Source organism: Ambystoma mexicanum, chromosome 8 (assembly GCF_040938575.1).
Source record: "Ambystoma mexicanum isolate Mex_15411 chromosome 8, UKY_AmexF1_1, whole genome shotgun sequence".
Classification (NCBI taxonomy): Eukaryota; Metazoa; Chordata; class Amphibia; order Caudata; family Ambystomatidae; genus Ambystoma; species Ambystoma mexicanum.
In genome coordinates this window covers 39507509-39520907 of record NC_090929.1, presented here as the reverse complement: position 1 = coordinate 39520907, position 13399 = coordinate 39507509, and the positions used below count along the sequence as shown (strand labels likewise).

General features: G+C 50.2%; 1 long non-coding RNA gene across 1 annotated transcript in view; it reads right to left on the bottom strand.

The window, feature by feature from the left end:
- Positions 1–980, bottom strand: part of LOC138471561 (uncharacterized) — a 159683-nt gene extending 158703 nt beyond the window's left edge. The window contains exon 1 of the long non-coding RNA XR_011268464.1: positions 542–980. This is a non-coding gene — a long non-coding RNA (uncharacterized lncRNA). The remainder of the gene's footprint in view (positions 1–541) is intronic.
- Positions 981–13399: the final 12419 nt, after the last annotated feature.

Here is a 13399-nt window from a genome sequence, read left to right as displayed (position 1 = left end):
GCATTGGTGGGGGAGGCTGGGCTGCGCCAGGCGTTGGTGGGGGAGGCCGGGCTGCTGCAGGTATTATAGCCGGTGGCTGGGCTGGGCCCGCAGCACTGCCCTGCTGCTTGCTTCGGCTTGTGGTTGGTTTGCCCTGTGAAGGTGTGGGGGCTGTTGGGGTCGATGCATGTGAAGGTCCTGCCTCATCGCTGTCTGTACAGAGGGTACCTATTGGGTAATTGAGATAGGGTGGTAACAACTTTGCACACATGTCGTTGGTCATACATTCCACCCATCCCATGATGTGTGTGTTGCAGTGTTGTTGGTTGCATCTCACATGGGTGGTATTGCTCAGTTGGGTGACCATGCAGGGGGGGGGGTCATGCTGAGTGTGTACGCTGGGCATGCATGTGCATTGTTTTGGGGTACCACTACCATTGACGGGTGTGCACTGCCTGGCATGTTTCTGACCGTTTAGCATGCCCATTGATCTGTGCTATGCTGGTGGATGCATGCAATTGGGTGGAGGGGGGTATGCGCATAGTCATGCAGCTGTACTTACTGCTGTCTCTGTGGGTCTCTGCTCCAGCCTCGGCACCTCCGACGCCCTCTATTCCCTCCATTTGGAGTATGCTTCTGAGTCGCTGCTCCCATGGCATGAGTCGAAGGGGGTCCACAATGCCACAATGCCTCCACCAGTGGCTGCACACTCCCTCCTGTACTTGGCAATGGCACAGTGGACCTTGGCACCTAATACTGCAGTCCGTCTTTGTGCGGGGGACTGTTTGCACGCCTGTACACTTGCCACCACTTCTCCCCATAGGGCAGTCTTGCGCTTTGTGCTTGTTTTCTGCTACCTTCTCCGGAAAGGTGTGTCTGCAATTACTTTTCCCATTCGCTAATACCAGCATGCTGGTATTGCCGCTTCCGGCCGGGGATTGTGCTTGCGGCCCCATAGTACGCCGGAGAATCTGGCACATGCCCTGCGAGAAACAATAATAACGGCATGCCGGTATTGGCACCGCTTTAGGGGACAACTCGGATTGTCTGGTCTGCAAGGAAACATAAAATAAACAGTGTAACTGCAGAACTTGTGAAGCATTGAGAAGCTTTCAATCGCAGGATTTCATCAGCATCTCTCTCTCTCTCTCTCTCTCTCTCTCTCTCTAACACGTGTTTCAACCCTCCTGGGTCTTTTTCAAGGCCAATTATTATTCTCTAAGTTTATCCGATTGGCAGAAGAATGTTTCTATTGGGCATGTTTTCTATTGGGCGCCCAGATATCCCCAGGTTTGGTGCGCTATACAAATGTCAGAATAAATAAATAAATATAAACAGCCGTGGTAAGGTCTTGATGAAGCAAGTAATACAACGCTAGGTATCATAAAAGGTAAGCATCCTGGTGAGGATCTATAAGCAGCTGAAGTCCCGTTAGGTTGAAGCTGTAAAATGGTTCTTTTCGTAAGACACTTCTTGGGGACTAAAGTCCACTAATGGAGGCATGAACCCTTCATCTTAGAGAGGCTGTGTAAAGCCGTCTGGTGGAGCCTTTCGGCATCTGGATGTCCAGAAAAGAACCCTTGTACAGCTTGAACCTAACGCGACTTCAACTGCATCTACATATAGAAATTGAAGAGAAGTTTGGGAACATCAGGCTTTCACCCCCTAGGCGGGGAGCGGACATGGCCAATAGCAGCCCTTCAGCCCTAGCCATGGGACGCCCGAGCGAAGCTAGGCCATTGGCGAGGGATGTGGGCAATTACCGGCCAGGTCTACACCCCCACTGTGGGGGTGAAAGCCATTCGCACCGCAGAGTTAATCCGGGGTGCAAATATGTTTTTTTTCTCCCTCTGGGTATTGGCTGCTCGCGCAGCCAAACCTGAGGGAAAGCAAATGGAAAAAAATGGCTGCAGCCATAGGGAAAAGGGACAAAGTCTCTTTTCCACTTCTTTGGCGGCAGCCGGGATCTCAAGGAAAGCAGAGACCGGAGCTCAAAGCTGGAAGGTGGGGTTGGGATGTGGAAGGGGGTTCGTTGGTTTTGGGGTTTTGCAGGTGGGAAGGCAACAGTGAGAGCCTCCCTGTTGCCTCCATACATAAAACACAACACATTTTTTTAAATGTCGCACCCGGGGAAGGGCCTTAGGTTACTGGAACAGTGGACAGAGAGTGTACATTCTCACCAGCTGTTCCAGCCATCTGATTGGCCACTGGCCCTGTACATTCTCACCAGCTGTTCCAGCCATTTGATTGGCCACTGGCCCTGTACGTTCTCACCTGCTGTTCCGGCCATCTAATTGGCCACTGGCCCTGTACGTTCTCACCTGCTGTTCCGGCCATCTGATTGGCCACTGGCCCTGTACATTCTCACCTGCTGTTCCGGCCACCTGATTGGCCACTGGCCCTGTGCATTCTCACCTGCTGTTCCAGCCATCTGATTCACCACGGGCCCTGTGCATTCTCACCACCTGTTCCGGCCATTTGATTGGCCACTGGCCCTGTACGTTCTCACCTGCTGTTCCGGCCATCTGATTGGCCACTGGCCCTGTACATTCTCACCTGCTGTTCCGGCCACCTGATTGGCCACTGGCCCTGTACATTCTCACCAGCTGTTCCGGCCACCTGATTGGCCACAGGCCCTGTACATTCTCACCAGCTGTTCCGGCCATCTGATTGGCCACTGGCCCTGTACTTTTTCACCAGCTGTTCCGGCCACCTGATTGGCCACTGGCCCTGTACATTCTCACCTGCTGTTCCGGCCACCTGATTGGCCACTGGCCCTGTACATTCTCACCTACTGTTCCAGCCATCTGATTGGCCGCTGGCCCTGTACATTCTCACCAGCTGTTTCAGCCACCTGATTGGCCACTGGCCCTTCCCCGGGTGCAAACAGATCTTTATATTTGACAAATATCTTTGTTAAAAGAGTTCTATGCTTGAAACACTGAGTGCATAATGGACACTGGGCATGTGGCTCACTTCATCTTTTAGCACTCTCTCGAAGATTAAAGTGTTTGTAACCGGGAACCACATGTAGTCCTTCCGCGGCCTTAATATGCTCATGTGAGTAACTCCATTTAAGGGCGCAGCTCAATTGCTGCTTCTGTTGGGGGGTTTTGTTTGGCTGCCTAGACAGGAGTGGCAGGCCTTAGCCTTCTCCTCTGCCTATAAAATGCACATGTCTAACACGGCCTTAGCCTTCTCCTCTGCCAATACAATGCACACGCCTAACGTTGCCTTAGCCTTCTCCTCTGCCTATAAAATGCACATGCTTAACACTGCCCAAGCCTTCTCCTCTGCCTATAAAATGCACATGCCTAACACTGCCCAAGCCTTCTCCTCTGCCTATAAAATGCACATGCCTAACACTGCCTTAGCCCTCTCCTCTGCCTAACAAATGCACATGCCTAACACTGCCCGAACCTTCTCCTCTGCCTATAAAATGCACATGCCTAACACTGCCTTAGCCCTCTTCTCTGCCTATAAAATGCACATGCCTAACACTGCCTTAGCCCTCTTCTCTGCCTATAAAATGCACATGCCTAACACTGCCTTAGCCCTCTCCTCTGCCTATCAAATGCACATGCCTAACACTGCCGAGCCTTCTCCTCTGCCTATAAAAGGCACATGCCTAACACTGCCTTAGCCTTCTCCTCTGCCTATAAAATGCACATGCCTAACACTGCCCGAGCCTTCTCCTCTGCCTATAAAATGCACATGCCTAACACTGCCTTAGCCTTCTCCTCTGCCTATAAAATGCACATGCCTAACACTGCCTTAGCCTTCTTCTCTGCCTATAAAATGCACATGCCTAACACTGCCCGAGCCTTCTCCTCTGCCTATAAAATGCACATGCCTAACACTGTCTTAGCCTTCTCCTCTGCCTATAAAATGCACATGCCTAACACTGTCCGAGCCTTCTCCTCTGCCTATAAAATGCACATGCCTAACACTGCCCGAGCCTTCTACTCTGCCTATAAAATGCACATGCCTAACACTGCCCGAGCCTTCTCCTCTGCCTATAAAATGCACATGCATAACACTGCCCGAGCCTTCTCCTCTGCCTATAAAATGCACATGCCTAACACTGCCTCAGCCTTCTCCTCTGCCTATAAAATGCACAGGCCTAACGTTGCCTTAGCCCTCTCCTCTGCCTATAAAATGCACAGGCCTTACACGGCCTTAGCCTTCTTATTCTGCCTATAAAATGCACATGCCTTACACTGCCTTAGCCTTCTCCTCTGCCTATCAAATGCACATGCCTAACATTGCCTTAGCCCTCTCCTCTGCCTATCAAATGCACATGCCTAACACTGCATTAGCCTTCTTCTCTGCCTATACAATGCACACGCCTAACACTGCCTGAGCCTTCTCCTCTGCCTATAAAATGCACATGCCTAACACTGCCCGAGCCCTCTACTCTGACTATCAAATGCACATGCCTAACACTGCCCGAGCCTTCTCCTCTGCCTAAAAAATGCACAGGCATAACACTGCCCGAGCCTTCTCCTCTGCCTATAAAATGCACAGACATAACACTGCCTGAGCCTTCTCCTCTGCCTATCAAATGCACATGCCTAACACTTCCCTGGCCTTCTCCTCTGCCTATAAAATGCACAGGCCTAACGTTGCCTTAGCCTTCTCCCCTGTCTATAAAATGCACACACCTTACACTGCCTTAGCCTTCTCCTCTGCCTATAAAATGCACATGCCTAACACTGCCCGAGCCTTCTCCTCTGCCTATAAAAAGCACATGCCTAACACTGTCTTAGCCCTCTCCTCTGCCTATCAAAAGCACATGCCTAACACTGCCCGGGCCTTCTCCTCTGCCTATAAAATGCACATGCCTAACACTGCCCGAGCCTTCTCCTCTGCCTATAAAATGCCCATGCCTAACACTGCCTTAGCCCTCTTATCTGCCTATAAAATGCACATGCCTAACACTGCCTTAGACCTCTCCTCTGCCTATCAAATGCACATGCCTAACACTGCCTAGCCCTCTTCTCTGCCTATAAAATGCACATGCCTAACACTGCCCGAGCCTTCTCCTCTGCCTATAAAATGCACATGCCTAACACTGCCTTAGCCTTCTCCTCTGCCTATAAAATGCACATGCCTAACACTGCCCGAGCCTTCTCCTCTGCCTATAAAATGCACATGCCTAACACTGCCTTAGCCTTCTCCTCTGCCTATAAAATGCACATGCCTAACACTGCCTTAGCCTTCTTCTCTGCCTATAAAATGCACATGCCTAACACTGCCCGAGCCTTCTCCTCTGCCTATAAAATGCACATGCCTAACACTGCCTTAGCCTTCTCCTCTGCCTATAAAATGCACATGCCTAACACTGCCTTAGCCCTCTCCTCTGCCTATCAAATGCACATGCCTAACACTGCCTTAGCCCTCTTCTCTGCCTATAAAATGCACATGCCTAACACTGTCCGAGCCTTCTCCTCTGCCTATAAAATGCACATGCCTAACACTGCCCGAGCCTTCTCATCTGCCTGTAAAATGCACATGCCTAACACTGCCTTAGCCTTCTCCTCTGCCTATAAAATGCACATGCCTAACACTGCCCGAGCCTTCTCCTCTGCCTATAAAATGCACATGCCTAACACTGCCTCAGCCTTCTCCTCTGCCTATAAAATGCACAGGCCTAACGTTGCCTCAGCCCTCTCCTCTGCCTATAAAATGCACATGCCTAACACTGCCTTAGCCCTCTCCTCTGCCTTTAAAATGCACACGCCTTACACTGCCTTAGCCCTCTCCTCTGCCTATCAAATGCACATGCCTAACACTGCCTTAGCCTTCTTCTCTGCCTATACAATGCACACGCCTAACACTGCCTGAGCCTTCTCCTCTGCCTATAAAATGCACAGGCCTTACACTGCCTTAGCCCTCTCCTCTGCCTATAAAATGCACACGCCTTAGAATGCCTGAGCCTTCTCCTCTGCCTATAAAATGCACACGCCTAACGTTGCCTTAGCCTTCTCCTCTGCCTATAAAATGCACATGCCTAACACTGTCTTAGCCTTCTCCTCTGCCTATAAAATGCACACGCCTAACGTTGCCTTAGCCTTCTCCTCTGCCTATAAAATGCACATGCCTAACACTGTCTTAGCCTTCTCCTCTGCCTATAAAATGCACACGCCTACCGTTGCCTTAGCCTTCTCCTCTGCCAATACAATGCACACGACTAACGTTGCCTTAGCCTTCTCCTATGCCTATAAAATGCACATGCTTAACACTGCCCAAGCCTTCTCCTCTGCCTATAAAATGCACATGCCTAACACTTCCCTGGCCTTCTCCTCTGCCTATAAAATGCACAGGCCTTACACTGCCTTTGCCTTCTCCCCTGTCTATAAAATGCACGCACCTTACACTGCCTTAGCCTTCTCCTCTGCCTATAAAATGCACATGCCTAACACTTCCCTGGCCTTCTCCTATGCCTATAAAATGCACAGGCCTTACACTGCCTTTGCCTTCTTCTCTGCCTATAAAATGCACATGCCTAACACTGCCCAAGCCTTCTCCTCTGCCTATAAAATGCACATGCCTAACACTGCCTTAGCCCTCTCCTCTGCCTAACAAATGCACATGCCTAACACTGCCCGAACCTTCTCCTCTGCCTATAAAATGCACATGCCCAACACTGCCTTAGCCCTCTTCTCTGCCTATGAAATGCACATGCCTAACACTGCCTTAGCCCTCTTCTCTGCCTATCAAATGCACATGCCTAACACTGCCCGAGCCTTCTCCTCTGCCTATAAAATGCACATGCCTAACACTGCCTTAGCCCTCTCCTCTGCCTATCAAATGCACATGCCTAACACTGCCCGAACCTTCTCCTCTGCCTATAAAATGCACATGCCTAACACTGCCTTAGCCCTCTTCTCTGCCTATAAAATGCACATGCCTAACACTGCCTTAGCCCTCTCCTCTGCCTATCAAATGCACATGCCTAACACTGCCGGAGCCTTCTCCTCTGCCTATAAAATGCACATGCCTAACACTGCCTTAGCCTTCTCCTCTGCCTATCAAATGCACATGCCTAACACTGCCTTAGCCCTCTTCTCTGCCTATCAAATGCACATGCCTAACACTGCCTTAGCCTTCTCCTCTGCCTATAAAATGCACAGGCCTAACATTGCCTTAGCCCTCTTCTCTGCCTATGAAATGCACATGCCTAACACTGCCCGAGCCTTCTCCTCTCCCTATAAAATGCACATGCCTAACACTGCCTTAGCCTTCTCCTCTGCCTATAAAATGCACAGGCCTAACGTTGCCTTAGCCTTCTCCTCTGGCTATACAATGCAAATGCCTAACACTGCCCTGGCCTTCTCCTCTGCCTATCAAATGCACAGGCCTTACACTGCCTTAGCCTTCTTATTCTGCCTATAAAATGCACATGCCTTACACTGCCTTAGCCTTCTCCTCTGCCTATCAAATGCACATGCCTAACACTGCCTTAGCCCTCTCCTCTGCCTATAAAATGCACATGCCTAACACTTCCCTGGCCTTCTCCTCTGCCTATAAAATGCACAGGCCTAACACTGCCTTAGCCTTCTCCTCTGCCTATAAAATGCACAGGCCTTACACTGCCTTTGCCTTCTTCTCTGCCTATAAAATGCACATGCCTAAGACTGCCCTGGCCTTCTCCTCTGCCTATAAAATGCACATGCCTAGCACTGCCCTGGCCATCTCCTCTGCCTATCAAATGCACAGGCCTTACACTGCCTTAGCCCTCTCCTCTGCCTATCAAATGCACATGCCTAACACTGCCTTAGCCTTCTTCTCTGCCTATACAATGCACACGCCTAACACTGCCTGAGCCTTCTCCTCTGCCTATAAAATGCACAGGCCTTACACTGTCTTAGCCTATACAATGCACACGCTTAACACTGCCTGAGCCTTCTCCTCTGCCTATAAAATGCACATTCCTAACACTGCCCTGGCCTTCTCCACTGCCTATAAAATGCACATGCCTAACACTGCCCTGGCCTTCTCCTCTGCCTATAAAATGCACATGCCTAACACTGCCTTAGCCTTCTCCCTTGCCTATAAAATGTACAGTCCTTACACTGCCTTAGCCTTCTCCCCTGCCTATAAAATGTACAGTCCTTACACTGCCTTAGCCTTCTCCCCTGCCTATAAAATGTACAGTCCTTACACTGCCCTAGCCTTCTCCTCTGCCTATAAAATGCACATGCGTAACACTGCCCTGGCCTTCTCCTCTGCCTATCAAATGCACAGGCCTTACACTGCCTCAGCCTTCTCCTCTGTCTATCAAATGCACAGGCCTTACACTGCCTTAGCCTTCTTCTCTGCCTATAAAATGCACATGCCTAACACTGCCCGAGCCTTCTCCTCTGCCTATAAAATGCACATGCCTAACACTGCCTTAGCCTTCTCCTCTGCCTATAAAATGCACATGCCTAACACTGCCCTGGCCTTCTCCTCTGCCTATAAAATGCACAGGCCTTACACTGCCTCAGCCTTCTCCTCCGCCTATAAAATGCACATGCCTAACACTGCCTTAGCCTTCTCCTCTGCCTATAAAATGCACATGCCTAACACTGCCCTGGCCTCCTCCTCTGCCTATAAAATGCACAGGCCTTACACTGCCTCAGCCTTCTCCTCCGCCTATAAAATGCACATGCCTAACACTGCCCTGGCCTCCTCCTCTGCCTATAAAATGCACAGGCCTTACACTGCCTCAGCCTTCTCCTCTGTCTATCAAATGCACAGGCCTAACGTTGCCTTAGCCTTCTCCTCTGCCTATACAATGCACATGCCTAGCACTGCCCTGGCCTTCTCCTCTGCCTATCAAATGCACATGCCTAACACTGCCCTGGCCTTCTCCTCTGCCTATAAAATGCACAGGCCATACACTGCCTTAGCCTTCTCCTCATTCTATCAAATGCACATGCCTAACACTGCCCTGGCCTTCTCCTCTGCCTATACAATGCACATGCCTAGCACTGCCCTGGCCTTCTCCTCTGCCTATCAAATGCACAGGCCTTACACTGCCTTAGCCCTCTCCTCTGCCTATCAAATGCACATGCCTAACACTGCCTTAGCCTTCTTCTCTGCCTATACAATGCACACGCCTAACACTGCCTGAGCCTTCTCCTCTGCCTATAAAATGCACAGGCCTTACACTGTCTTAGCCTATACAATGCACACGCTTAACACTGCCTGAGCCTTCTCCTCTGCCTATAAAATGTACATGCCTAACACTGCCTTAGCCTTCTCCGCTGCCTATAAAATGCACATTCCTAACACTGCCCTGGCCTTCTCCTCTGCCTATAAAATGCACATGCCTAACACTGCCTTAGGCTTCTCCGCTGCCTATAAAATGCACATGCCTAACACTGCCCTGGCCTTCTCCTCTGCCTATAAAATGCACATACCTAACACTGCCTTAGCCTTCTCCCTTGCCTATAAAATGTACAGTCCTTACACTGCCTTAGCCTTCTCCCCTGCCTATAAAATGTACAGTCCTTACACTGCCTTAGCCTTCTCCCCTGCCTATAAAATGTACAGTCCTTACACTGCCCTAGCCTTCTCCTCTGCCTATAAAATGCACATGCGTAACACTGCCCTGGCCTTCTCCTCTGCCTATCAAATGCACAGGCCTTACACTGCCTCAGCCTTCTCCTCTGTCTATCAAATGCACAGGCCTTACACTGCCTTAGCCTTCTTCTCTGCCTATAAAATGCACATGCCTAACACTGCCCGAGCCTTCTCCTCTGCCTATAAAATGCACATGCCTAACACTGCCTTAGCCTTCTCCTCTGCCTATAAAATGCACATGCCTAACACTGCCCTGGCCTTCTCCTCTGCCTATAAAATGCACAGGCCTTACACTGCCTCAGCCTTCTCCTCCGACTATAAAATGCACATGCCTAACACTGCCTTAGCCTTCTCCTCTGCCTATAAAATGCACATGCCTAACACTGCCCTGGCCTCCTCCTCTGCCTATAAAATGCACAGGCCTTACACTGCCTCAGCCTTCTCCTCCGCCTATAAAATGCACATGCCTAACACTGCCCTGGCCTCCTCCTCTGCCTATAAAATGCACAGGCCTTATACTGCCTCAGCCTTCTCCTCTGTCTATCAAATGCACAGGCCTAACGTTGCCTTAGCCTTCTCCTCTGCCTATACAATGCACATGCCTAGCACTGCCCTGGCCTTCTCCTCTGCCTATCAAATGCACATGCCTAACACTGCCCTGGCCTTCTCCTCTGCCTATAAAATGCACAGGCCATACACTGCCTTAGCCTTCTCCTCATTCTATCAAATGCACATGCCTAACACTGCCCTGGCCTTCTCCTCTGCCTATACAATGCACACGCCTAACACTGCCTGAGCCTTCTCTGCCTATAAAATGCACAGGCCTTACACTGCCTTAGCCTTCTTCTCTGCCTATAAAATGTACATGCCTAACACTGCCCAAGCATTCTCCTCTGCCTATAAAATGCACAGGCCTAACGTTGCCTTAGCCTTCTCCTCTGCCTATACAAAGCACATGCCTAACACTGCCCTGGCCTTCTCCTCTGCCTATCAAATGCACATGCCTAACACTGCCCTGGCCTTCTCCTCTGCCTATAAAATGCACAGGCCTAACACTGCCTTAGCCTTCTCCTCTGCCTATAAAATGCACAGGTCTTACACTGCCTTTGCCTTCTTCTCTGCCTATAAAATGCACATGCCTAACACTGCCCTGGCCTTCTCCTCTGCCTATAAAATGCACATGCCTAGCACTGCCCTGGCCTTCTCCTCTGCCTATCAAATGCACAGGCCTTACACTGCCTTAGCCCTCTCCTCTGCCTATAAAATGCACATGCCTAACACTGCCTTAGCCCTCTCCTCTGCCTTTAAAATGCACGCGCCTTACACTGCCCTGGCCTTCTCCTCTGCCTATAAAATGCACAGGCCTAACACTGCCTTAGCCTTCTCCTCTGCCTATAAAATGCACATGCCTAACACTGCCTTAGCCTTCTTCTCTGCCTATACAATGCACGCGCCTAAAACTGCCTGAACCTTCTCCTCTGCCTATAAAATGCACAGGTCTTACACTGTCTTAGCCTTCATCGCTGCCTATACAATGCACACGCCTAACACTGCCTGAGCCTTCTCCTCTGCCTATACAATGTACATGCCTAACACTGCCTTAGCCTTCTCCGCTGCCTATAAAAAGCACATGCCTAACACTGCCCTGGCATTCTCCTCTGCCTATAAAATGCACATGCCTAACACTGCCTTAGCCTTCTCCGCTGCCTATAAAATGCACATGCCTAACACTGCCCTGGCCTTCTCCTCTGCCTATAAAATGCACATGCCTAACACTGCCTTAGCCTTCCCCCCTGCCTATAAAATGTACAGTCCTTATACTGCCTTAGCCTTCTCCCCTGCCTGAAAAATGAACAGTCCTTACACTGCCCTAGCCTTCTCCTCTGCCTATAAAATGCACATGCCTAACACTGCCCTGGCCTTCTCCTCTGCCTATCAAATGCACAGGCCTTACACTGCCTCAGCCTTCTCCTCTGTCTATCAAATGCACAGGCCTTACACTGCCTTAGCCTTCTTCTCTGCCTATAAAATGCACATGCCTAACACTGCCCGAGCCTTCTCCTCTGCCTATAAAATGCACATGCCTAACACTGCCTTAGCCTTCTCCTCTGCCTATAAAATGCACATGCCTAACACTGCCCTGGCCTTCTCCTCTGCCTATAAAATGCACAGGCCTTACACTGCCTCAGCCTTCTCCTCCGCCTATAAAATGCACATGCCTAACACTGCCTTAGCCTTCTCCTCTGCCTATAAAATGCACATGCCTAACACTGCCCTGGCCTTCTCCTCTGCCTATAAAATGCACAGGCCTTACACTGCCTCAGCCTTCTCCTCTGTCTATCAAATGCACAGGCCTAACGTTCCCTTAGCCTTCTCCTCTGCCTATACAATGCACATGCCTAGCACTGCCCTGGCCTTCTCCTCTGCCTATCAAATGCACATGCCTAACACTGCTCTGGCCTTCTCCTCTGCCTATAAAATGCACAGGCCTTACACTGCCTTAGCCTTCTCCTCTGTCTATTAAATGCACAGACCTTACACTGCCTCGGCCTTCTCCTCATTCTATCAAATGCACATGCCTAACGCTGCCTTAGCCTTCCCCTCCGCCTATCAAATGGACAGGCCTTACACTGCCTCAGCCTTCTCCTCTGTCTATCAAATGCACAGACCTTACACTGCCTCAGCCTTCTCCTCATTCTATCAAATGCACATGCCTAACACTGCCCTGGCCTTCTCCTCTGCCTATACAATGCACACGCCTAACACTGCCTGAGACTTCTCTGCCTATAAAATACACAGGCCTTACACTGCCCTAGCCTTCTTCTCTGCCTATAAAATGTACATGCCTAACACTGCCCAAGCATTCTCCTCTGCCTATAAAATGCACAGGCCTAACGTTGCCTTAGCCTTCTCCTCTGCCTATACAATGCACATGCCTAACACTGCCCTGGCCTTCTCCTCTGCCTATCAAATGCACATGCCTAACACTGCCCTGGCCTTCTCCTCTGCCTATAAAATGCACAGGCCTTACACTGCCTTAGCCTTCTCCTCTGTCTATCAAATGCACATGCTTAACGCTGCCTGAGCCTTCTCCTCTGCCTATACAATGCACATGCCTAACACTGCCCTGGCCTTCTCCTCTGCCTATCAAATGCACATGCCTAACACTGCCCTGGCCTTATCCTCATTCTATTAAATGCACAGGCCTTACACTGCCTTAGCCTTTTCCTCTGCCGATAAAATGCACATGCCTAACACTGCCCTGGCCTTCTCCTCTGCCTATACAATGCACACGCCTAACACTGCCTGAGCCTTCTCTGCCTATACAATGCACAGGCCTTACACTGCCTTAGCCTTCTCCTCTGCCTATCAAATGCACATGCCTAACACTGCCTTAGCCCTCTCCTCTGCCTATCAAATGCACATGCCTAACACGGCCTCAGCCTTATTCTCTGTCTATACAATGCACACGCCTAACACTGCCTGAGCCTTCTCCTCTGCCTATAAAATGCACAGTCCCTACACTGCTTTAGCCTTCTCCTCTGCCTATCAAATGCACAGGCCTAACGTTGCCTTAGCCTTCTCCCCTGTCTATAAAATGCACACACCTTACACTGCCTTATCCTTCTCCTCTGTCTATACAATGCACACGCCTAACATTGCCCTAGCCTTCTTCTCTGCCTATAAAATGCACAGGCCTAATGTTGCCTTAGCCTTCTCATCTGCCTATAAAATGCACAGGCCTAACACTTCCCTGGCCTTCTCCTCTGCCTATAGAATGCACACGCCCAACACTGCCCGAGCCTTCTCCTCTGCCTATAAAATGCACAGGCCTTACACTGCCTTT